General features: G+C 44.5%; 67 non-coding genes and 5 pseudogenes across 67 annotated transcripts; all 72 read left to right on the forward strand.

The window, feature by feature from the left end:
• Positions 1 to 96: 96 nt before the first annotated feature.
• Positions 97 to 215, forward strand: LOC144404675 (5S ribosomal RNA). Its single transcript, XR_013466617.1, has one exon. It is a non-coding gene; the product is annotated as a 5S ribosomal RNA (ribosomal RNA).
• A 116-nt stretch (positions 216 to 331) lies between these two features.
• On the forward strand, positions 332 to 450 carry LOC144397097 (5S ribosomal RNA). Its single transcript, XR_013459242.1, has one exon. It is a non-coding gene; the product is annotated as a 5S ribosomal RNA (ribosomal RNA).
• A 117-nt stretch (positions 451 to 567) lies between these two features.
• On the forward strand, positions 568 to 686 carry LOC144404676 (5S ribosomal RNA). Its single transcript, XR_013466618.1, has one exon. It is a non-coding gene; the product is annotated as a 5S ribosomal RNA (ribosomal RNA).
• Positions 687 to 802: 116 nt separating this feature from the next.
• LOC144404677 (5S ribosomal RNA) lies at positions 803 to 921 on the forward strand. Its single transcript, XR_013466619.1, has one exon. It is a non-coding gene; the product is annotated as a 5S ribosomal RNA (ribosomal RNA).
• A 116-nt stretch (positions 922 to 1,037) lies between these two features.
• On the forward strand, positions 1,038 to 1,156 carry LOC144397098 (5S ribosomal RNA). Its single transcript, XR_013459243.1, has one exon. It is a non-coding gene; the product is annotated as a 5S ribosomal RNA (ribosomal RNA).
• A 117-nt stretch (positions 1,157 to 1,273) lies between these two features.
• On the forward strand, positions 1,274 to 1,392 carry LOC144404678 (5S ribosomal RNA). The gene has a single exon (XR_013466620.1). It is a non-coding gene; the product is annotated as a 5S ribosomal RNA (ribosomal RNA).
• Positions 1,393 to 1,509: 117 nt separating this feature from the next.
• Positions 1,510 to 1,628, forward strand: LOC144398336 (5S ribosomal RNA). Its single transcript, XR_013460483.1, has one exon. It is a non-coding gene; the product is annotated as a 5S ribosomal RNA (ribosomal RNA).
• A 117-nt stretch (positions 1,629 to 1,745) lies between these two features.
• Positions 1,746 to 1,864, forward strand: LOC144397446 (5S ribosomal RNA). Its single transcript, XR_013459592.1, has one exon. It is a non-coding gene; the product is annotated as a 5S ribosomal RNA (ribosomal RNA).
• Positions 1,865 to 1,980: 116 nt separating this feature from the next.
• On the forward strand, positions 1,981 to 2,099 carry LOC144395381 (5S ribosomal RNA). Its single transcript, XR_013457515.1, has one exon. It is a non-coding gene; the product is annotated as a 5S ribosomal RNA (ribosomal RNA).
• Positions 2,100 to 2,216: 117 nt separating this feature from the next.
• On the forward strand, positions 2,217 to 2,335 carry LOC144404680 (5S ribosomal RNA). Its single transcript, XR_013466622.1, has one exon. It is a non-coding gene; the product is annotated as a 5S ribosomal RNA (ribosomal RNA).
• A 117-nt stretch (positions 2,336 to 2,452) lies between these two features.
• On the forward strand, positions 2,453 to 2,571 carry LOC144404681 (5S ribosomal RNA). Its single transcript, XR_013466623.1, has one exon. It is a non-coding gene; the product is annotated as a 5S ribosomal RNA (ribosomal RNA).
• Positions 2,572 to 2,688: 117 nt separating this feature from the next.
• LOC144398739 (5S ribosomal RNA) lies at positions 2,689 to 2,807 on the forward strand. The gene has a single exon (XR_013460886.1). It is a non-coding gene; the product is annotated as a 5S ribosomal RNA (ribosomal RNA).
• A 116-nt stretch (positions 2,808 to 2,923) lies between these two features.
• Positions 2,924 to 3,042, forward strand: LOC144404682 (5S ribosomal RNA). Its single transcript, XR_013466624.1, has one exon. It is a non-coding gene; the product is annotated as a 5S ribosomal RNA (ribosomal RNA).
• Positions 3,043 to 3,159: 117 nt separating this feature from the next.
• On the forward strand, positions 3,160 to 3,278 carry LOC144398830 (5S ribosomal RNA). The gene has a single exon (XR_013460977.1). It is a non-coding gene; the product is annotated as a 5S ribosomal RNA (ribosomal RNA).
• A 116-nt stretch (positions 3,279 to 3,394) lies between these two features.
• On the forward strand, positions 3,395 to 3,513 carry LOC144399024 (5S ribosomal RNA). The gene has a single exon (XR_013461169.1). It is a non-coding gene; the product is annotated as a 5S ribosomal RNA (ribosomal RNA).
• Positions 3,514 to 3,629: 116 nt separating this feature from the next.
• LOC144404683 (5S ribosomal RNA) lies at positions 3,630 to 3,748 on the forward strand. Its single transcript, XR_013466625.1, has one exon. It is a non-coding gene; the product is annotated as a 5S ribosomal RNA (ribosomal RNA).
• Positions 3,749 to 3,865: 117 nt separating this feature from the next.
• Positions 3,866 to 3,984, forward strand: LOC144390273 (5S ribosomal RNA). Its single transcript, XR_013454332.1, has one exon. It is a non-coding gene; the product is annotated as a 5S ribosomal RNA (ribosomal RNA).
• Positions 3,985 to 4,100: 116 nt separating this feature from the next.
• LOC144397447 (5S ribosomal RNA) lies at positions 4,101 to 4,219 on the forward strand. Its single transcript, XR_013459593.1, has one exon. It is a non-coding gene; the product is annotated as a 5S ribosomal RNA (ribosomal RNA).
• A 116-nt stretch (positions 4,220 to 4,335) lies between these two features.
• On the forward strand, positions 4,336 to 4,454 carry LOC144397721 (5S ribosomal RNA). Its single transcript, XR_013459868.1, has one exon. It is a non-coding gene; the product is annotated as a 5S ribosomal RNA (ribosomal RNA).
• Positions 4,455 to 4,570: 116 nt separating this feature from the next.
• Positions 4,571 to 4,689, forward strand: LOC144404684 (5S ribosomal RNA). Its single transcript, XR_013466626.1, has one exon. It is a non-coding gene; the product is annotated as a 5S ribosomal RNA (ribosomal RNA).
• Positions 4,690 to 4,806: 117 nt separating this feature from the next.
• Positions 4,807 to 4,925, forward strand: LOC144398777 (5S ribosomal RNA). The gene has a single exon (XR_013460924.1). It is a non-coding gene; the product is annotated as a 5S ribosomal RNA (ribosomal RNA).
• Positions 4,926 to 5,041: 116 nt separating this feature from the next.
• On the forward strand, positions 5,042 to 5,160 carry LOC144390278 (5S ribosomal RNA). The gene has a single exon (XR_013454333.1). It is a non-coding gene; the product is annotated as a 5S ribosomal RNA (ribosomal RNA).
• Positions 5,161 to 5,276: 116 nt separating this feature from the next.
• Positions 5,277 to 5,395, forward strand: LOC144397780 (5S ribosomal RNA). The gene has a single exon (XR_013459927.1). It is a non-coding gene; the product is annotated as a 5S ribosomal RNA (ribosomal RNA).
• Positions 5,396 to 5,512: 117 nt separating this feature from the next.
• Positions 5,513 to 5,631, forward strand: LOC144404685 (5S ribosomal RNA). The gene has a single exon (XR_013466627.1). It is a non-coding gene; the product is annotated as a 5S ribosomal RNA (ribosomal RNA).
• A 117-nt stretch (positions 5,632 to 5,748) lies between these two features.
• Positions 5,749 to 5,857, forward strand: LOC144399980 (5S ribosomal RNA; annotated as a pseudogene).
• A 116-nt stretch (positions 5,858 to 5,973) lies between these two features.
• LOC144404686 (5S ribosomal RNA) lies at positions 5,974 to 6,092 on the forward strand. The gene has a single exon (XR_013466628.1). It is a non-coding gene; the product is annotated as a 5S ribosomal RNA (ribosomal RNA).
• Positions 6,093 to 6,209: 117 nt separating this feature from the next.
• On the forward strand, positions 6,210 to 6,318 carry LOC144400005 (5S ribosomal RNA; annotated as a pseudogene).
• A 117-nt stretch (positions 6,319 to 6,435) lies between these two features.
• On the forward strand, positions 6,436 to 6,554 carry LOC144397603 (5S ribosomal RNA). The gene has a single exon (XR_013459749.1). It is a non-coding gene; the product is annotated as a 5S ribosomal RNA (ribosomal RNA).
• Positions 6,555 to 6,670: 116 nt separating this feature from the next.
• On the forward strand, positions 6,671 to 6,789 carry LOC144404687 (5S ribosomal RNA). The gene has a single exon (XR_013466629.1). It is a non-coding gene; the product is annotated as a 5S ribosomal RNA (ribosomal RNA).
• A 117-nt stretch (positions 6,790 to 6,906) lies between these two features.
• LOC144404688 (5S ribosomal RNA) lies at positions 6,907 to 7,025 on the forward strand. Its single transcript, XR_013466630.1, has one exon. It is a non-coding gene; the product is annotated as a 5S ribosomal RNA (ribosomal RNA).
• A 117-nt stretch (positions 7,026 to 7,142) lies between these two features.
• Positions 7,143 to 7,261, forward strand: LOC144404689 (5S ribosomal RNA). Its single transcript, XR_013466631.1, has one exon. It is a non-coding gene; the product is annotated as a 5S ribosomal RNA (ribosomal RNA).
• A 117-nt stretch (positions 7,262 to 7,378) lies between these two features.
• Positions 7,379 to 7,497, forward strand: LOC144404691 (5S ribosomal RNA). Its single transcript, XR_013466633.1, has one exon. It is a non-coding gene; the product is annotated as a 5S ribosomal RNA (ribosomal RNA).
• Positions 7,498 to 7,614: 117 nt separating this feature from the next.
• Positions 7,615 to 7,733, forward strand: LOC144400847 (5S ribosomal RNA). Its single transcript, XR_013462782.1, has one exon. It is a non-coding gene; the product is annotated as a 5S ribosomal RNA (ribosomal RNA).
• A 116-nt stretch (positions 7,734 to 7,849) lies between these two features.
• On the forward strand, positions 7,850 to 7,968 carry LOC144399763 (5S ribosomal RNA). Its single transcript, XR_013461909.1, has one exon. It is a non-coding gene; the product is annotated as a 5S ribosomal RNA (ribosomal RNA).
• Positions 7,969 to 8,085: 117 nt separating this feature from the next.
• LOC144396856 (5S ribosomal RNA) lies at positions 8,086 to 8,204 on the forward strand. Its single transcript, XR_013459002.1, has one exon. It is a non-coding gene; the product is annotated as a 5S ribosomal RNA (ribosomal RNA).
• Positions 8,205 to 8,320: 116 nt separating this feature from the next.
• LOC144399981 (5S ribosomal RNA) lies at positions 8,321 to 8,429 on the forward strand (annotated as a pseudogene).
• Positions 8,430 to 8,546: 117 nt separating this feature from the next.
• On the forward strand, positions 8,547 to 8,655 carry LOC144399966 (5S ribosomal RNA; annotated as a pseudogene).
• Positions 8,656 to 8,771: 116 nt separating this feature from the next.
• On the forward strand, positions 8,772 to 8,890 carry LOC144399575 (5S ribosomal RNA). The gene has a single exon (XR_013461721.1). It is a non-coding gene; the product is annotated as a 5S ribosomal RNA (ribosomal RNA).
• Positions 8,891 to 9,007: 117 nt separating this feature from the next.
• Positions 9,008 to 9,126, forward strand: LOC144397604 (5S ribosomal RNA). Its single transcript, XR_013459750.1, has one exon. It is a non-coding gene; the product is annotated as a 5S ribosomal RNA (ribosomal RNA).
• Positions 9,127 to 9,242: 116 nt separating this feature from the next.
• LOC144404692 (5S ribosomal RNA) lies at positions 9,243 to 9,361 on the forward strand. The gene has a single exon (XR_013466634.1). It is a non-coding gene; the product is annotated as a 5S ribosomal RNA (ribosomal RNA).
• A 117-nt stretch (positions 9,362 to 9,478) lies between these two features.
• LOC144404693 (5S ribosomal RNA) lies at positions 9,479 to 9,597 on the forward strand. The gene has a single exon (XR_013466635.1). It is a non-coding gene; the product is annotated as a 5S ribosomal RNA (ribosomal RNA).
• A 117-nt stretch (positions 9,598 to 9,714) lies between these two features.
• On the forward strand, positions 9,715 to 9,823 carry LOC144400007 (5S ribosomal RNA; annotated as a pseudogene).
• Positions 9,824 to 9,940: 117 nt separating this feature from the next.
• On the forward strand, positions 9,941 to 10,059 carry LOC144404694 (5S ribosomal RNA). Its single transcript, XR_013466636.1, has one exon. It is a non-coding gene; the product is annotated as a 5S ribosomal RNA (ribosomal RNA).
• A 116-nt stretch (positions 10,060 to 10,175) lies between these two features.
• LOC144404695 (5S ribosomal RNA) lies at positions 10,176 to 10,294 on the forward strand. The gene has a single exon (XR_013466637.1). It is a non-coding gene; the product is annotated as a 5S ribosomal RNA (ribosomal RNA).
• Positions 10,295 to 10,411: 117 nt separating this feature from the next.
• On the forward strand, positions 10,412 to 10,530 carry LOC144399079 (5S ribosomal RNA). The gene has a single exon (XR_013461224.1). It is a non-coding gene; the product is annotated as a 5S ribosomal RNA (ribosomal RNA).
• A 117-nt stretch (positions 10,531 to 10,647) lies between these two features.
• LOC144404697 (5S ribosomal RNA) lies at positions 10,648 to 10,766 on the forward strand. Its single transcript, XR_013466639.1, has one exon. It is a non-coding gene; the product is annotated as a 5S ribosomal RNA (ribosomal RNA).
• Positions 10,767 to 10,883: 117 nt separating this feature from the next.
• On the forward strand, positions 10,884 to 11,002 carry LOC144404698 (5S ribosomal RNA). The gene has a single exon (XR_013466640.1). It is a non-coding gene; the product is annotated as a 5S ribosomal RNA (ribosomal RNA).
• A 117-nt stretch (positions 11,003 to 11,119) lies between these two features.
• On the forward strand, positions 11,120 to 11,238 carry LOC144404699 (5S ribosomal RNA). The gene has a single exon (XR_013466641.1). It is a non-coding gene; the product is annotated as a 5S ribosomal RNA (ribosomal RNA).
• Positions 11,239 to 11,355: 117 nt separating this feature from the next.
• LOC144404700 (5S ribosomal RNA) lies at positions 11,356 to 11,474 on the forward strand. Its single transcript, XR_013466642.1, has one exon. It is a non-coding gene; the product is annotated as a 5S ribosomal RNA (ribosomal RNA).
• A 116-nt stretch (positions 11,475 to 11,590) lies between these two features.
• On the forward strand, positions 11,591 to 11,709 carry LOC144404701 (5S ribosomal RNA). The gene has a single exon (XR_013466643.1). It is a non-coding gene; the product is annotated as a 5S ribosomal RNA (ribosomal RNA).
• A 117-nt stretch (positions 11,710 to 11,826) lies between these two features.
• On the forward strand, positions 11,827 to 11,945 carry LOC144404703 (5S ribosomal RNA). Its single transcript, XR_013466645.1, has one exon. It is a non-coding gene; the product is annotated as a 5S ribosomal RNA (ribosomal RNA).
• Positions 11,946 to 12,061: 116 nt separating this feature from the next.
• Positions 12,062 to 12,180, forward strand: LOC144397099 (5S ribosomal RNA). The gene has a single exon (XR_013459244.1). It is a non-coding gene; the product is annotated as a 5S ribosomal RNA (ribosomal RNA).
• A 117-nt stretch (positions 12,181 to 12,297) lies between these two features.
• Positions 12,298 to 12,416, forward strand: LOC144404704 (5S ribosomal RNA). The gene has a single exon (XR_013466646.1). It is a non-coding gene; the product is annotated as a 5S ribosomal RNA (ribosomal RNA).
• Positions 12,417 to 12,532: 116 nt separating this feature from the next.
• On the forward strand, positions 12,533 to 12,651 carry LOC144404705 (5S ribosomal RNA). Its single transcript, XR_013466647.1, has one exon. It is a non-coding gene; the product is annotated as a 5S ribosomal RNA (ribosomal RNA).
• A 116-nt stretch (positions 12,652 to 12,767) lies between these two features.
• Positions 12,768 to 12,886, forward strand: LOC144397101 (5S ribosomal RNA). The gene has a single exon (XR_013459246.1). It is a non-coding gene; the product is annotated as a 5S ribosomal RNA (ribosomal RNA).
• A 117-nt stretch (positions 12,887 to 13,003) lies between these two features.
• LOC144404706 (5S ribosomal RNA) lies at positions 13,004 to 13,122 on the forward strand. Its single transcript, XR_013466648.1, has one exon. It is a non-coding gene; the product is annotated as a 5S ribosomal RNA (ribosomal RNA).
• A 117-nt stretch (positions 13,123 to 13,239) lies between these two features.
• LOC144398337 (5S ribosomal RNA) lies at positions 13,240 to 13,358 on the forward strand. The gene has a single exon (XR_013460484.1). It is a non-coding gene; the product is annotated as a 5S ribosomal RNA (ribosomal RNA).
• A 117-nt stretch (positions 13,359 to 13,475) lies between these two features.
• Positions 13,476 to 13,594, forward strand: LOC144397448 (5S ribosomal RNA). Its single transcript, XR_013459594.1, has one exon. It is a non-coding gene; the product is annotated as a 5S ribosomal RNA (ribosomal RNA).
• Positions 13,595 to 13,710: 116 nt separating this feature from the next.
• Positions 13,711 to 13,829, forward strand: LOC144395492 (5S ribosomal RNA). The gene has a single exon (XR_013457626.1). It is a non-coding gene; the product is annotated as a 5S ribosomal RNA (ribosomal RNA).
• A 117-nt stretch (positions 13,830 to 13,946) lies between these two features.
• On the forward strand, positions 13,947 to 14,065 carry LOC144404707 (5S ribosomal RNA). Its single transcript, XR_013466649.1, has one exon. It is a non-coding gene; the product is annotated as a 5S ribosomal RNA (ribosomal RNA).
• Positions 14,066 to 14,182: 117 nt separating this feature from the next.
• On the forward strand, positions 14,183 to 14,301 carry LOC144404708 (5S ribosomal RNA). Its single transcript, XR_013466650.1, has one exon. It is a non-coding gene; the product is annotated as a 5S ribosomal RNA (ribosomal RNA).
• A 117-nt stretch (positions 14,302 to 14,418) lies between these two features.
• On the forward strand, positions 14,419 to 14,537 carry LOC144398740 (5S ribosomal RNA). The gene has a single exon (XR_013460887.1). It is a non-coding gene; the product is annotated as a 5S ribosomal RNA (ribosomal RNA).
• Positions 14,538 to 14,653: 116 nt separating this feature from the next.
• On the forward strand, positions 14,654 to 14,772 carry LOC144404709 (5S ribosomal RNA). The gene has a single exon (XR_013466651.1). It is a non-coding gene; the product is annotated as a 5S ribosomal RNA (ribosomal RNA).
• Positions 14,773 to 14,889: 117 nt separating this feature from the next.
• LOC144398831 (5S ribosomal RNA) lies at positions 14,890 to 15,008 on the forward strand. The gene has a single exon (XR_013460978.1). It is a non-coding gene; the product is annotated as a 5S ribosomal RNA (ribosomal RNA).
• Positions 15,009 to 15,124: 116 nt separating this feature from the next.
• Positions 15,125 to 15,243, forward strand: LOC144399026 (5S ribosomal RNA). The gene has a single exon (XR_013461171.1). It is a non-coding gene; the product is annotated as a 5S ribosomal RNA (ribosomal RNA).
• A 116-nt stretch (positions 15,244 to 15,359) lies between these two features.
• LOC144404710 (5S ribosomal RNA) lies at positions 15,360 to 15,478 on the forward strand. Its single transcript, XR_013466652.1, has one exon. It is a non-coding gene; the product is annotated as a 5S ribosomal RNA (ribosomal RNA).
• A 117-nt stretch (positions 15,479 to 15,595) lies between these two features.
• On the forward strand, positions 15,596 to 15,714 carry LOC144390283 (5S ribosomal RNA). Its single transcript, XR_013454334.1, has one exon. It is a non-coding gene; the product is annotated as a 5S ribosomal RNA (ribosomal RNA).
• A 116-nt stretch (positions 15,715 to 15,830) lies between these two features.
• On the forward strand, positions 15,831 to 15,949 carry LOC144397449 (5S ribosomal RNA). The gene has a single exon (XR_013459595.1). It is a non-coding gene; the product is annotated as a 5S ribosomal RNA (ribosomal RNA).
• A 116-nt stretch (positions 15,950 to 16,065) lies between these two features.
• LOC144397722 (5S ribosomal RNA) lies at positions 16,066 to 16,184 on the forward strand. The gene has a single exon (XR_013459869.1). It is a non-coding gene; the product is annotated as a 5S ribosomal RNA (ribosomal RNA).
• Positions 16,185 to 16,300: 116 nt separating this feature from the next.
• Positions 16,301 to 16,419, forward strand: LOC144404711 (5S ribosomal RNA). Its single transcript, XR_013466653.1, has one exon. It is a non-coding gene; the product is annotated as a 5S ribosomal RNA (ribosomal RNA).
• Positions 16,420 to 16,536: 117 nt separating this feature from the next.
• Positions 16,537 to 16,655, forward strand: LOC144398779 (5S ribosomal RNA). Its single transcript, XR_013460926.1, has one exon. It is a non-coding gene; the product is annotated as a 5S ribosomal RNA (ribosomal RNA).
• A 116-nt stretch (positions 16,656 to 16,771) lies between these two features.
• On the forward strand, positions 16,772 to 16,890 carry LOC144390288 (5S ribosomal RNA). Its single transcript, XR_013454335.1, has one exon. It is a non-coding gene; the product is annotated as a 5S ribosomal RNA (ribosomal RNA).
• The last annotated feature ends 61 nt before the right edge of the window (positions 16,891 to 16,951 follow it).

Below are 16,951 nucleotides of genomic sequence, written 5' to 3' on the forward strand. Positions count from 1 at the left end.
GAAATTGAGAAGGCATTAGAAAGTGAATCCTTTTTCATTATCAAAACTCCAAAACCTTTGACACATTTTAAAATATTAGGAAGAGGACATACAGTTGCTTACGGCCATACCTCTCTGGCTCCGCCTGATCTCGTCTGATCTCAGAAGCTAAGCAGAGTAGGGCCTGGTTAGTACTTGGATGGAAGACCGCCTGGGAATCCCAGGTGCCGTAAGCTTTTTCATTTCTATCTGTAAAAGACACAGAGAAGGCCTTAGAAAGTGACTCCATTTCATTGTCAAAACTACAAAACCTTTGACACATTTTAAAAGATTAGGTAGAGGACATACAGTTGCTTACGGCCATACCTCTCTGGCTCCGCCTGATCTCGTCTGATCTCAGAAGCTAAGCAGAGTAGGGCCTGGTTAGTACTTGGATGGAAAACCGCCTGGGAATCCCAGGTGCCGTAAGCTTTTTCATTTCTCTCTCTGGAAGAAATCGAGAAGGCATTAGAAAGTGACTCCTTTTTCATTATCAAAACTCCAAAACCTTTGACACATTTTAAAAGATTAGGAAGAGGACATACAGTTGCTTACGGCCATACCTCTCTGGCTCCGCCTGATCTCGTCTGATCTCAGAAGCTAAGCAGAGTAGGGCCTGGTTAGTACTTGGATGGAAGACCGCCTGGGAATCCCAGGTGCCGTAAGCTTTTTCATTTCTATCTGTAAAAGACACAGAGAAGGCCTTAGAAAGTGACTCCATTTCATTGTCAAAACTACAAAACCTTTGACAAGTTTTAAAAGATTAGGAAGAGGACATACAGTTGCTTACGGCCATACCTCTCTGGCTCCGCCTGATCTCGTCTGATCTCAGAAGCTAAGCAGAGTAGGGCCTGGTTAGTACTTGGATGGAAGACCGCCTGGGAATCCCAGGTGCCGTAAGCTTTTTCATTTCTATCTGTAAAAGACACAGAGAAGGCCTTAGAAAGTGACTCCATTTCATTGTCAAAACTACAAAACCTTTGACACATTTTAAAAGATTAGGTAGAGGACATACAGTTGCTTACGGCCATACCTCTCTGGCTCCGCCTGATCTCGTCTGATCTCAGAAGCTAAGCAGAGTAGGGCCTGGTTAGTACTTGGATGGAAAACCGCCTGGGAATCCCAGGTGCCGTAAGCTTTTTCATTTCTCTCTCTGGAAGAAATCGAGAAGGCATTAGAAAGTGACTCCTTTTTCATTATCAAAACTCCAAAACCTTTGACACATTTTAAAAGATTAGGAAGAGGACATACAGTTGCTTACGGCCATACCTCTCTGGCTCCGCCTGATCTCGTCTGATCTCAGAAGCTAAGCAGAGTAGGGCCTGGTTAGTACTTGGATGGAAGACCGCCTGGGAATCCCAGGTGCCGTAAGCTTTTTCATTTCTCTCTCTGGAAGAAATCGAGAAGGCATTAGAAAGTGACTCCTTTGTCATTATCAAAACTCCAAAACCTTTGACACATTTTAAAAGATTAGGAAGAGGACATACAGTTGCTTACGGCCATACCTCTCTGGCTCCGCCTGATCTCGTCTGATCTTAGAAGCTAAGCAGAGTAGGGCCTGGTTAGTACTTGGATGGAAGACCGCCTGGGAATCCCAGGTGCCGTAAGCTTTTTCATTTCTCTCTCTGGAAGAAATCGAGAAGGCATTAGAAAGTGACTCCTTTTTCATTATCAAAACTCCAAAACCTTTGACACATTTTAAAAGATTAGGAAGAGGACATACAGTTGCTTACGGCCATACCTCTCTGGCTCTGCCTGATCTCGTCTGATCTCAGAAGCTAAGCAGAGTAGGGCCTGGTTAGTACTTGGATGGAAGACCGCCTGGGAATCCCAGGTGCCGTAAGCTTTTTCATTTCTATCTGTAAAAGACAGAGAGAAGGCCTTAGAAAGTGACTCCATTTCATTGTCAAAACTACAAAACCTTTGACAAGTTTTAAAAGATTAGGAAGAGGACATACAGTTGCTTACGGCCATACCTCTCTGGCTCCGCCTGATCTCGTCTGATCTCAGAAGCTAAGCAGAGTAGGGCCTGGTTAGTACTTGGATGGATGACCGCCTGGGAATCCCAGGTGCCGTAAGCTTTTTCATTTCTCTCTCTGGAAGAAATCGAGAAGGCATTAGAAAGTGACTCCTTTTTCATTATCAAAACTCCAAAACCTTTGACACATTTTAAAAGATTAGGAAGAGGACATACAGTTGCTTACGGCCATACCTCTCTGGCTCCGCCTGATCTCGTCTGATCTCAGAAGCTAAGCAGAGTAGGGCCTGGTTAGTACTTGGATGGAAGACCGCCTGGGAATCCCAGGTGCCGTAAGCTTTTTCATTTCTCTCTCTGGAAGAAATCGAGAAGGCATTAGAAAGTGACTCCTTTTTCATTATCAAAACTCCAAAACCTTTGACACATTTTAAAAGATTAGGAAGAGGACATACAGTTGCTTACGGCCATACCTCTCTGGCTCCGCCTGATCTCGTCTGATCTCAGAAGCTAAGCAGAGTAGGGCCTGGTTAGTACTTGGATGGAAGACCGCCTGGGAATCCCAGGTGCCGTAAGCTTTTTCATTTCTCTCTCTGGAAGAAATCGAGAAGGCATTAGAAAGTGACTCCTTTTTCATTATCAAAACTCCAAAACCTTTGACACATTTTAAAAGATTAGGAAGAGGACATACAGTTGCTTACGGCCATACCTCTCTGGCTCCGCCTGATCTCGCCTGATCTCAGAAGCTAAGCAGAGTAGGGCCTGGTTAGTACTTGGATGGAAGACCGCCTGGGAATCCCAGGTGCTGTAAGCTTTTTCATTTCGATCTGTAAAAGACACAGAGAAGGCCTTAGAAAGTGACTCCATTTAATTGTCAAAACTACAAAACCTTTGACACATTTTAAAAGATTAGGTAGAGGACATACAGTTGCTTACGGCCATACCTCTCTGGCTCCGCCTGATCTCGTCTGATCTCAGAAGCTAAGCAGAGTAGGGCCTGGTTAGTACTTGGATGGAAGACCGCCTGGGAATCCCAGGTGCCGTAAGCTTTTTCATTTCTCTCTCTGGAAGAAATCGAGAAGGCATTAGAAAGTGACTCCTTTTTCATTATCTAAACTCCAAAACCTTTGACACATTTTAAAATATTAGGAAGAGGACATACAGTTGCTTACGGCCATACCTCTCTGGCTCTGCCTGATCTCGTCAGATCTCAGAAGCTAAGCAGAGTAGGGCCTGGTTAGTACTTGGATGGAAGCCCGCCTGGGAATCCCAGGTGCCGTAAGCTTTTTCATTTCTATCTGTAAAAGACACAGAGAAGGCCTTAGAAAGTGACTCCATTTCATTGTCAAAACTACAAAACCTTTGACACATTTTAAAAGATTAGGAAGAGGACATACAGTTGCTTACGGCCATACCTCTCTGGCTCCGCCTGATCTCGTCAGATCTCAGAAGCTAAGCAGAGTAGGGCCTGGTTAGTACTTGGATGGAAGACCGCCTGGGAATCCCATGTGCTGTAAGCTTTTTCATTTCGATCTGTAAAAGACACAGAGAAGGCCTTAGAAAGTGACTCCATTTCATTGTCAAAACTACAAAACCTTTGACACATTTTAAAAGATTAGGTAGAGGACATACAGTTGCTTACGGCCATACCTCTCTGGCTCCGCCTGATCTCGTCTGATCTCAGAAGCTAAGCAGAGTAGGGCCTGGTTAGTACTTGGATGGAAGACCGCCTGGGAATCCCAGGTGCCGTAAGCTTTTTCATTTCTCTCTCTGGAAGAAATCGAGAAGGCCTTAGAAAGTGACTCCTTTTTCATTATCAAAACTCCAAAACCTTTGACACATTTTAAAAGATTAGGAAGAGGACATACAGTTGCTTACGGCCATACCTCTCTGGCTCCGCCTGATCTCGTCAGATCTCAGAAGCTAAGCAGAGTAGGGCCTGGTTAGTACTTGGATGGAAGACCGCCTGGGAATCCCAGGTGCTGTAAGCTTTTTCATTTCGATCTGTAAAAGACACAGAGAAGAACTTAGAAAGTGACTCCATTTCATTGTCAAAACTCCAAAACCTTTGACACATTTTAAAAGATTAGGTAGAGGACATACAGTTGCTTACGGCCATACCTCTCTGGCTCTGCCTGATCTCGTCTGATCTCAGAAGCTAAGCAGAGTAGGGCCTGGTTAGTACTTGGATGGAAGACCGCCTGGGAATCCCAGGTGCCGTAAGCTTTTTCATTTCTATCTGTAAAAGACACAGAGAACGCCTTAGAAAGTGACTCCATTTAATTGTCAAAACTACAAAACCTTTGACACATTTTAAAAGATTAGGTAGAGGACATACAGTTGCTTACGGCCATACCTCTCTGGCTCCGCCTGATCTCGTCAGATCTCAGAAGCTAAGCAGAGTAGGGCCTGGTTAGTACTTGGATGGAAGCCCGCCTGGGAATCCCAGGTGCCGTAAGCTTTTTCATTTCTATCTGTAAAAGACACAGAGAAGGCCTTAGAAAGTGACTCCATTTCATTGTCAAAACTACAAAACCTTTGACACATTTTAAAAGATTAGGTAGAGGACATACAGTTGCTTACGGCCATACCTCTCTGGCTCCGCCTGATCTCGTCTGATCTCAGAAGCTAAGCAGAGTAGGGCCTGGTTAGTACTTGGATGGAAGACCGCCTGGGAATCCCAGGTGCCGTAAGCTTTTTCATTTCTCTCTCTGGAAGAAATCGAGAAGGCATTAGAAAGTGACTCCTTTTTCATTATCTAAACTCCAAAACCTTTGACACATTTTAAAATATTAGGAAGAGGACATACAGTTGCTTACGGCCATACCTCTCTGGCTCCGCCTGATCTCGTCTGATCTCAGAAGCTAAGCAGAGTAGGGCCTGCTTAGTACTTGGATGGAAGACCGCCTGGGAATCCCAGGTGCTGTAAGCTTTTTCATTTCGATCTGTAAAAGACACAGAGAAGAACTTAGAAAGTGACTCCATTTCATTGTCAAAACTCCAAAACCTTTGACACATTTTAAAAGATTAGGTAGAGGACATACAGTTGCTTACGGCCATACCTCTCTGGCTCCGCCTGATCTCGTCAGATCTCAGAAGCTAAGCAGAGTAGGGCCTGGTTAGTACTTGGATGGAAGACCGCCTGGGAATCCCAGGTGCTGTAAGCTTTTTCATTTCGATCTGTAAAAGACACAGAGAAGAACTTAGAAAGTGACTCCATTTCATTGTCAAAACTCCAAAACCTTTGACACATTTTAAAAGATTAGGTAGAGGACATACAGTTGCTTACGGCCATACCTCTCTGGCTCCGCCTGATCTCGTCTGATCTCAGAAGCTAAGCAGAGTAGGGCCTGGTTAGTACTTGGATGGAACACCGCCTGGGAATCCCAGGTGCCGTAAGCTTTTTCATTTCTCTCTCTGGAAGAAATCGAGAAGGCATTAGAAAGTGACTCCTTTTTCATTATCAAAACTCCAAAACCTTTGACACATTTTAAAAGATTAGGAAGAGGACATACAGTTGCTTACGGCCATACCTCTCTGGCTCCGCCTGATCTCGTCTGATCTCAGAAGCTAAGCAGAGTAGGGCCTGGTTAGTACTTGGATGGAAGACCGCCTGGGAATCCCAGGTGCCGTAAGCTTTTTCATTTCTCTCTCTGGAAGAAATCGAGAAGGCATTAGAAAGTGACTCCTTTTTCATTATCAAAACTCCAAAACCTTTGACACATTTTAAAAGATTAGGAAGAGGACATACAGTTGCTTACGGCCATACCTCTCTGGCTCCGCCTGATCTCAGAAGCTAAGCAGAGTAGGGCCTGGTTAGTACTTGGATGTAAGACCGCCTGGGAATCCCAGGTGCCGTAAGCTTTTTCATTTCTCTCTCTGGAAGAAATCGAGAAGGCCTTAGAAAGTGACTCCATTTAATTGTCAAAACTACAAAACCTTTGACACATATTAAAAGATTAGGTAGAGGACATACAGTTGCTTACGGCCATACCTCTCTGGCTCCGCCTGATCTCGTCTGATCTCAGAAGCTAAGCAGAGTAGGGCCTGGTTAGTACTTGGATGGAAGACCGCCTGGGAATCCCAGGTGCCGTAAGCTTTTTCATTTCTCTCTCTGGAAGAAATCGAGAAGGCCTTAGAAAGTGACTCCTTTTTCATTATCAAAACTCCAAAACCTTTGACACATTTTAAAAGATTAGGAAGAGGACATACAGTTGCTTACGGCCATACCTCTCTGGCTCCGCCAGATCTCAGAAGCTAAGCAGAGTAGGGCCTGGTTAGTACTTGGATGGAAGACCGCCTGGGAATCCCAGGTGCTATAAGCTTTTTCATTTCGATCTGTAAAAGACACAGAGAAGGCCTTAGAAAGTGACTCCTTTTTCATTATCTAAACTCCAAAACCTTTGACACATTTTAAAATATTAGGAAGAGGACATACAGTTGCTTACGGCCATACCTCTCTGGCTCTGCCTGATCTCGTCAGATCTCAGAAGCTAAGCAGAGTAGGGCCTGGTTAGTACTTGGATGGAAGACCGCCTGGGAATCCCAGGTGCTGTAAGCTTTTTCATTTCGATCTGTAAAAGACACAGAGAAGAACTTAGAAAGTGACTCCATTTCATTGTCAAAACTCCAAAACCTTTGACACATTTTAAAAGATTAGGTAGAGGACATACAGTTGCTTACGGCCATACCTCTCTGGCTCCGCCTGATCTCGTCTGATCTCAGAAGCTAAGCAGAGTAGGGCCTGGTTAGTACTTGGATGGAAGACCGCCTGGGAATCCCAGGTGCCGTAAGCTTTTTCATTTCTCTCTCTGGAAGAAATCGAGAAGGCATTAGAAAGTGACTCCTTTTTCATTATCAAAACTCCAAAACCTTTGACACATTTTAAAAGATTAGGAAGAGGACATACAGTTGCTTACGGCCATACCTCTCTGGCTCCGCCTGATCTCGTCTGATCTCAGAAGCTAAGCAGAGTAGGGCCTGGTTAGTACTTGGATGGAAGACCGCCTGGGAATCCCAGGTGCCGTAAGCTTTTTCATTTCTCTCTCTGGAAGAAATTGAGAAGGCATTAGAAAGTGAATCCTTTTTCATTATCAAAACTCCAAAACCTTTGACACATTTTAAAAGATTAGGAAGAGGACATACAGTTGCTTACGGCCATACCTCTCTGGCTCCGCCTGATCTCGTCTGATCTCAGAAGCTAAGCAGAGTAGGGCCTGGTTAGTACTTGGATGGAAGACCGCCTGGGAATCCCAGGTGCCGTAAGCTTTTTCATTTCTCTCTCTGGAAGAAATCGAGAAGGCATTAGAAAGTGACTCCTTTTTCATTATCAAAACTCCAAAACCTTTGACACATTTTAAAAGATTAGGAAGAGGACATACAGCTGCTTACGGCCATACCTCTCTGGCTCCGCCTGATCTCGTCTGATCTCAGAAGCTAAGCAGAGTAGGGCCTGGTTAGTACTTGGATGGAAGACCGCCTGGGAATCCCAGGTGCCGTAAGCTTTTTCATTTCTCTCTCTGGAAGAAATCGAGAAGGCATTAGAAAGTGACTCCTTTTTCATTATCAAAACTCCAAAACCTTTGACACATTTTAAAAGATTAGGAAGAGGACATACAGTTGCTTACGGCCATACCTCTCTGGCTCCGCCTGATCTCGTCTGATCTCAGAAGCTAAGCAGAGTAGGGCCTGGGTAGTACTTGGATGGAAGACCGCCTGGGAATCCCAGGTGCTGTAAGCTTTTTCATTTCGATCTGTAAAAGACACAGAGAAGGCCTTAGAAAGTGACTCCATTTAATTGTCAAAACTACAAAACCTTTGACACATTTTAAAAGATTAGGTAGAGGACGTACAGTTGCTTACGGCCATACCTCTCTGGCTCCGCCTGATCTCGTCAGATCTCATAAGCTAAGCAGAGTAGGGCCTTGTTAGTACTTGGATGGAAGACCGCCTGGGAATCCCAGGTGCCGTAAGCTTTTTCATTTCTCTCTCTGGAAGAAATCGAGAAGACATTAGAAAGTGACTCCTTTTTCATTATCAAAACTCCAAAACCTTTGACACATTTTAAAATATTAGGAAGAGGACATACAGTTGCTTACGGCCATACCTCTCTGGCTCCGCCTGATCTCGTCTGATCTCAGAAGCTAAGCAGAGTAGGGCCTGGTTAGTACTTGGATGGAAGACCGCCTGGGAATCCCAGGTGCTGTAAGCTTTTTCATTTCTATCTGTAAAAGACACAGAGAAGGCCTTAGAAAGTGACTCCATTTCATTGTCAAAACTCCAAAACCTTTGACACATTTTAAAAGATTAGGTAGAGGACATACAGTTGCTTACGGCCATACCTCTCTGGCTCCGCCTGATCTCAGAAGCTAAGCAGAGTAGGGCCTGGTTAGTACTTGGATGTAAGACCGCCTGGGAATCCCAGGTGCCGTAAGCTTTTTCATTTCTCTCTCTGGAAGAAATCGAGAAGGCCTTAGAAAGTGACTCCTTTTTCATTATCAAAACTCCAAAACCTTTGACACATTTTAAAAGATTAGGAAGAGGACATACAGTTGCTTACGGCCATACCTCTCTGGCTCCGCCAGATCTCAGAAGCTAAGCAGAGTAGGGCCTGGTTAGTACTTGGATGGAAGACCGCCTGGGAATCCCAGGTGCTGTAAGCTTTTTCATTTCGATCTGTAAAAGACACAGAGAAGAACTTAGAAAGTGACTCCATTTCATTGTCAAAACTCCAAAACCTTTGACACATTTTAAAAGATTAGGTAGAGGACATACAGTTGCTTACGGCCATACCTCTCTGGCTCCGCCTGATCTTGTCTGATCTCAGAAGCTAAGCACAGTAGGGCCTGGTTAGTACTTGGATGGAAGACCGCCTGGGAATCCCAGGTGCCGTAAGCTTTTTCATTTCTCTCTCTGGAAGAAATCGAGAAGGCCTTAGAAAGTGACTCCTTTTTCATTATCTAAACTCCAAAACCTTTGACACATTTTAAAATATTAGGAAGAGGACATACAGTTGCTTACGGCCATACCTCTCTGGCTCTGCCTGATCTCGTCAGATCTCAGAAGCTAAGCAGAGTAGGGCCTGGTTAGTACTTGGATGGAAGACCGCCTGGGAATCCCAGGTGCTGTAAGCTTTTTCATTTCGATCTGTAAAAGACACAGAGAAGAACTTAGAAAGTGACTCCATTTCATTGTCAAAACTCCAAAACCTTTGACACATTTTAAAAGATTAGGTAGAGGACATACAGTTGCTTACGGCCATACCTCTCTGGCTCCGCCTGATCTCGTCTGATCTCAGAAGCTAAGCAGAGTAGGGCCTGGTTAGTACTTGGATGGAAGACCGCCTGGGAATCCCAGGTGCCGTAAGCTTTTTCATTTCTCTCTCTGGAAGAAATCGAGAAGGCATTAGAAAGTGACTCCTTTTTCATTATCAAAACTCCAAAACCTTTGACACATTTTAAAAGATTAGGAAGAGGACATACAGTTGCTTACGGCCATACCTCTCTGGCTCCGCCTGATCTCGTCTGATCTCAGAAGCTAAGCAGAGTAGGGCCTGGTTAGTACTTGGATGGAAGACCGCCTGGGAATCCCAGGTGCCGTAAGCTTTTTCATTTCTCTCTCTGGAAGAAATCGAGAAGGCATTAGAAAGTGACTCCTTTTTCATTATCAAAACTCCAAAACCTTTGACACATTTTAAAAGATTAGGAAGAGGACATACAGTTGCTTACGGCCATACCTCTCTGGCTCCGTCTGATCTCAGAAGCTAAGCAGAGTAGGGCCTGGTTAGTACTTGGATGTAAGACCGCCTGGGAATCCCAGGTGCCGTAAGCTTTTTCATTTCTCTCTCTGGAAGAAATTGAGAAGGCATTAGAAAGTGAATCCTTTTTCATTATCAAAACTCCAAAACCTTTGACACATTTTAAAATATTAGGAAGAGGACATACAGTTGCTTACGGCCATACCTCTCTGGCTCCGCCTGATCTCGTCTGATCTCAGAAGCTAAGCAGAGTAGGGCCTGGTTAGTACTTGGATGGAAGACCGCCTGGGAATCCCAGGTGCCGTAAGCTTTTTCAATTCTATCTGTAAAAGACACAGAGAAGGCCTTAGAAAGTGACTCCATTTAATTGTCAAAACTACAAAACCTTTGACACATTTTAAAAGATTAGGTAGAGGACATACAGTTGCTTACGGCCATACCTCTCTGGCTCCGCCTGATCTCGTCTGATCTCAGAAGCTAAGCAGAGTAGGGCCTGGTTAGTACTTGGATGGAAGACCGCCTGGGAATCCCAGGTGCCGTAAGCTTTTTCATTTCTCTCTCTGGAAGAAATTGAGAAGGCATTAGAAAGTGAATCCTTTTTCATTATCAAAACTCCAAAACCTTTGACACATTTTAAAATATTAGGAAGAGGACATACAGTTGCTTACGGCCATACCTCTCTGGCTCCGCCTGATCTCGTCTGATCTCAGAAGCTAAGCAGAGTAGGGCCTGGTTAGTACTTGGATGGAAGACCGCCTGGGAATCCCACGTGCCGTAAGCTTTTTCATTTCTCTCTCTGGAAGAAATCGAGAAGGCATTAGAAAGTGACTCCTTTTTCATTATCAAAACTCCAAAACCTTTGACACATTTTAAAAGATTAGGAAGAGGACATACAGTTGCTTACGGCCATACCTCTCTGGCTCCGCCTGATCTCGTCTGATCTCAGAAGCTAAGCAGAGTAGGGCCTGGTTAGTACTTGGATGGAAGACCGCCTGGGAATCCCAGGTGCCGTAAGCTTTTTCATTTCTCTCTCTGGAAGAAATTGAGAAGGCATTAGAAAGTGAATCCTTTTTCATTATCAAAACTCCAAAACCTTTGACACATTTTAAAATATTAGGAAGAGGACATACAGTTGCTTACGGCCATACCTCTCTGGCTCCGCCTGATCTCGTCTGATCTCAGAAGCTAAGCAGAGTAGGGCCTGGTTAGTACTTGGATGGAAGACCGCCTGGGAATCCCAGGTGCCGTAAGCTTTTTCATTTCTCTCTCTGGAAGAAATCGAGAAGGCATTAGAAAGTGACTCCTTTTTCATTATCAAAACTCCAAAACCTTTGACACATTTTAAAAGATTAGGAAGAGGACATACAGTTGCTTACGGCCATACCTCTCTGGCTCCGCCTGATCTCGTCTGATCTCAGAAGCTAAGCAGAGTAGGGCCTGGTTAGTACTTGGATGGAAGACCGCCTGGGAATCCCAGGTGCCGTAAGCTTTTTCATTTCTCTCTCTGGAAGAAATCGAGAAGGCATTAGAAAGTGACTCCTTTTTCATTATCAAAACTCCAAAACCTTTGACACATTTTAAAAGATTAGGAAGAGGACATACAGTTGCTTACGGCCATACCTCTCTGGCTCCGCCTGATCTCGTCTGATCTCAGAAGCTAAGCAGAGTAGGGCCTGGTTAGTACTTGGATGGAAGACCGCCTGGGAATCCCAGGTGCCGTAAGCTTTTTCAATTCTATCTGTAAAAGACACAGAGAAGGCCTTAGAAAGTGACTCCATTTAATTGTCAAAACTACAAAACCTTTGACACATTTTAAAAGATTAGATAGAGGACATACAGTTGCTTACGGCCATACCTCTCTGGCTCCGCCTGATCTCGTCTGATCTCAGAAGCTAAGCAGAGTAGGGCCTGGTTAGTACTTGGATGGAAGACCGCCTGGGAATCCCAGGTGCCGTAAGCTTTTTCATTTCTCTCTCTGGAAGAAATTGAGAAGGCATTAGAAAGTGAATCCTTTTTCATTATCAAAACTCCAAAACCTTTGACACATTTTAAAATATTAGGAAGAGGACATACAGTTGCTTACGGCCATACCTCTCTGGCTCCGCCTGATCTCGTCTGATCTCAGAAGCTAAGCAGAGTAGGGCCTGGTTAGTACTTGGATGGAAGACCGCCTGGGAATCCCAGGTGCCGTAAGCTTTTTCATTTCTATCTGTAAAAGACACAGAGAAGGCCTTAGAAAGTGACTCCATTTCATTGTCAAAACTACAAAACCTTTGACACATTTTAAAAGATTAGGTAGAGGACATACAGTTGCTTACGGCCATACCTCTCTGGCTCCGCCTGATCTCGTCTGATCTCAGAAGCTAAGCAGAGTAGGGCCTGGTTAGTACTTGGATGGAAAACCGCCTGGGAATCCCAGGTGCCGTAAGCTTTTTCATTTCTCTCTCTGGAAGAAATCGAGAAGGCATTAGAAAGTGACTCCTTTTTCATTATCAAAACTCCAAAACCTTTGACACATTTTAAAAGATTAGGAAGAGGACATACAGTTGCTTACGGCCATACCTCTCTGGCTCCGCCTGATCTCGTCTGATCTCAGAAGCTAAGCAGAGTAGGGCCTGGTTAGTACTTGGATGGAAGACCGCCTGGGAATCCCAGGTGCCGTAAGCTTTTTCATTTCTATCTGTAAAAGACACAGAGAAGGCCTTAGAAAGTGACTCCATTTCATTGTCAAAACTACAAAACCTTTGACAAGTTTTAAAAGATTAGGAAGAGGACATACAGTTGCTTACGGCCATACCTCTCTGGCTCCGCCTGATCTCGTCTGATCTCAGAAGCTAAGCAGAGTAGGGCCTGGTTAGTACTTGGATGGAAGACCGCCTGGGAATCCCAGGTGCCGTAAGCTTTTTCATTTCTATCTGTAAAAGACACAGAGAAGGCCTTAGAAAGTGACTCCATTTCATTGTCAAAACTACAAAACCTTTGACACATTTTAAAAGATTAGGTAGAGGACATACAGTTGCTTACGGCCATACCTCTCTGGCTCCGCCTGATCTCGTCTGATCTCAGAAGCTAAGCAGAGTAGGGCCTGGTTAGTACTTGGATGGAAAACCGCCTGGGAATCCCAGGTGCCGTAAGCTTTTTCATTTCTCTCTCTGGAAGAAATCGAGAAGGCATTAGAAAGTGACTCCTTTTTCATTATCAAAACTCCAAAACCTTTGACACATTTTAAAAGATTAGGAAGAGGACATACAGTTGCTTACGGCCATACCTCTCTGGCTCCGCCTGATCTCGTCTGATCTCAGAAGCTAAGCAGAGTAGGGCCTGGTTAGTACTTGGATGGAAGACCGCCTGGGAATCCCAGGTGCCGTAAGCTTTTTCATTTCTCTCTCTGGAAGAAATCGAGAAGGCATTAGAAAGTGACTCCTTTGTCATTATCAAAACTCCAAAACCTTTGACACATTTTAAAAGATTAGGAAGAGGACATACAGTTGCTTACGGCCATACCTCTCTGGCTCCGCCTGATCTCGTCTGATCTTAGAAGCTAAGCAGAGTAGGGCCTGGTTAGTACTTGGATGGAAGACCGCCTGGGAATCCCAGGTGCCGTAAGCTTTTTCATTTCTCTCTCTGGAAGAAATCGAGAAGGCATTAGAAAGTGACTCCTTTTTCATTATCAAAACTCCAAAACCTTTGACACATTTTAAAAGATTAGGAAGAGGACATACAGTTGCTTACGGCCATACCTCTCTGGCTCTGCCTGATCTCGTCTGATCTCAGAAGCTAAGCAGAGTAGGGCCTGGTTAGTACTTGGATGGAAGACCGCCTGGGAATCCCAGGTGCCGTAAGCTTTTTCATTTCTATCTGTAAAAGACAGAGAGAAGGCCTTAGAAAGTGACTCCATTTCATTGTCAAAACTACAAAACCTTTGACAAGTTTTAAAAGATTAGGAAGAGGACATACAGTTGCTTACGGCCATACCTCTCTGGCTCCGCCTGATCTCGTCTGATCTCAGAAGCTAAGCAGAGTAGGGCCTGGTTAGTACTTGGATGGATGACCGCCTGGGAATCCCAGGTGCCGTAAGCTTTTTCATTTCTCTCTCTGGAAGAAATCGAGAAGGCATTAGAAAGTGACTCCTTTTTCATTATCAAAACTCCAAAACCTTTGACACATTTTAAAAGATTAGGAAGAGGACATACAGTTGCTTACGGCCATACCTCTCTGGCTCCGCCTGATCTCGTCTGATCTCAGAAGCTAAGCAGAGTAGGGCCTGGTTAGTACTTGGATGGAAGACCGCCTGGGAATCCCAGGTGCCGTAAGCTTTTTCATTTCTCTCTCTGGAAGAAATCGAGAAGGCATTAGAAAGTGACTCCTTTTTCATTATCAAAACTCCAAAACCTTTGACACATTTTAAAAGATTAGGAAGAGGACATACAGTTGCTTACGGCCATACCTCTCTGGCTCCGCCTGATCTCGTCTGATCTCAGAAGCTAAGCAGAGTAGGGCCTGGTTAGTACTTGGATGGAAGACCGCCTGGGAATCCCAGGTGCCGTAAGCTTTTTCATTTCTCTCTCTGGAAGAAATCGAGAAGGCATTAGAAAGTGACTCCTTTTTCATTATCAAAACTCCAAAACCTTTGACACATTTTAAAAGATTAGGAAGAGGACATACAGTTGCTTACGGCCATACCTCTCTGGCTCCGCCTGATCTCGCCTGATCTCAGAAGCTAAGCAGAGTAGGGCCTGGTTAGTACTTGGATGGAAGACCGCCTGGGAATCCCAGGTGCTGTAAGCTTTTTCATTTCGATCTGTAAAAGACACAGAGAAGGCCTTAGAAAGTGACTCCATTTAATTGTCAAAACTACAAAACCTTTGACACATTTTAAAAGATTAGGTAGAGGACATACAGTTGCTTACGGCCATACCTCTCTGGCTCCGCCTGATCTCGTCTGATCTCAGAAGCTAAGCAGAGTAGGGCCTGGTTAGTACTTGGATGGAAGACCGCCTGGGAATCCCAGGTGCCGTAAGCTTTTTCATTTCTCTCTCTGGAAGAAATCGAGAAGGCATTAGAAAGTGACTCCTTTTTCATTATCTAAACTCCAAAACCTTTGACACATTTTAAAATATTAGGAAGAGGACATACAGTTGCTTACGGCCATACCTCTCTGGCTCTGCCTGATCTCGTCAGATCTCAGAAGCTAAGCAGAGTAGGGCCTGGTTAGTACTTGGATGGAAGCCCGCCTGGGAATCCCAGGTGCCGTAAGCTTTTTCATTTCTATCTGTAAAAGACACAGAGAAGGCCTTAGAAAGTGACTCCATTTCATTGTCAAAACTACAAAACCTTTGACACATTTTAAAAGATTAGGAAGAGGACATACAGTTGCTTACGGCCATACCTCTCTGGCTCCGCCTGATCTCGTCAGATCTCAGAAGCTAAGCAGAGTAGGGCCTGGTTAGTACTTGGATGGAAGACCGCCTGGGAATCCCATGTGCTGTAAGCTTTTTCATTTCGATCTGTAAAAGACACAGAGAAGGCCTTAGAAAGTGACTCCATTTCATTGTCAAAACTACAAAACCTTTGACACATTTTAAAAGATTAGGTAGAGGACATACAGTTGCTTACGGCCATACCTCTCTGGCTCCGCCTGATCTCGTCTGATCTCAGAAGCTAAGCAGAGTAGGGCCTGGTTAGTACTTGGATGGAAGACCGCCTGGGAATCCCAGGTGCCGTAAGCTTTTTCATTTCTCTCTCTGGAAGAAATCGAGAAGGCCTTAGAAAGTGACTCCTTTTTCATTATCAAAACTCCAAAACCTTTGACACATTTTAAAAGATTAGGAAGAGGACATACAGTTGCTTACGGCCATACCTCTCTGGCTCCGCCTGATCTCGTCAGATCTCAGAAGCTAAGCAGAGTAGGGCCTGGTTAGTACTTGGATGGAAGACCGCCTGGGAATCCCAGGTGCTGTAAGCTTTTTCATTTCGATCTGTAAAAGACACAGAGAAGAACTTAGAAAGTGACTCCATTTCATTGTCAAAACTCCAAAACCTTTGACACATTTTAAAAGATTAGGTAGAGGACATACAGTTGCTTACGGCCATACCTCTCTGGCTCTGCCTGATCTCGTCTGATCTCAGAAGCTAAGCAGAGTAGGGCCTGGTTAGTACTTGGATGGAAGACCGCCTGGGAATCCCAGGTGCCGTAAGCTTTTTCATTTCTATCTGTAAAAGACACAGAGAACGCCTTAGAAAGTGACTCCATTTAATTGTCAAAACTACAAAACCTTTGACACATTTTAAAAGATTAGGTAGAGGACATACAGTTGCTTACGGCCATACCTCTCTGGCTCCGCCTGATCTCGTCAGATCTCAGAAGCTAAGCAGAGTAGGGCCTGGTTAGTACTTGGATGGAAGCCCGCCTGGGAATCCCAGGTGCCGTAAGCTTTTTCATTTCTATCTGTAAAAGACACAGAGAAGGCCTTAGAAAGTGACTCCATTTCATTGTCAAAACTACAAAACCTTTGACACATTTTAAAAGATTAGGTAGAGGACATACAGTTGCTTACGGCCATACCTCTCTGGCTCCGCCTGATCTCGTCTGATCTCAGAAGCTAAGCAGAGTAGGGCCTGGTTAGTACTTGGATGGAAGACCGCCTGGGAATCCCAGGTGCCGTAAGCTTTTTCATTTCTCTCTCTGGAAGAAATCGAGAAGGCATTAGAAAGTGACTCCTTTTTCATTATCTAAACTCCAAAACCTTTGACACATTTTAAAATATTAGGAAGAGGACATACAGTTGCTTACGGCCATACCTCTCTGGCTCCGCCTGATCTCGTCTGATCTCAGAAGCTAAGCAGAGTAGGGCCTGCTTAGTACTTGGATGGAAGACCGCCTGGGAATCCCAGGTGCTGTAAGCTTTTTCATTTCGATCTGTAAAAGACACAGAGAAGAACTTAGAAAGTGACTCCATTTCATTGTCAAAACTCCAAAACCTTTGACACATTTTAAAAGATTAGGTAGAGGACATACAGTTGCTTACGGCCATACCTCTCTGGCTCCGCCTGATCTCGTCAGATCTCAGAAGCTAAGCAGAGTAGGGCCTGGTTAGTACTTGGATGGAAGACCGCCTGGGAATCCCAGGTGCTGTAAGCTTTTTCATTTCGATCTGTAAAAGACACAGAGAAGAACTTAGAAAGTGACTCCATTTCATTGT

The sequence above is a fragment of the Gasterosteus aculeatus genome, chromosome 2, assembly GCF_964276395.1.
Source record: "Gasterosteus aculeatus chromosome 2, fGasAcu3.hap1.1, whole genome shotgun sequence".
NCBI lineage: Eukaryota > Metazoa > Chordata > Actinopteri > Perciformes > Gasterosteidae > Gasterosteus > Gasterosteus aculeatus.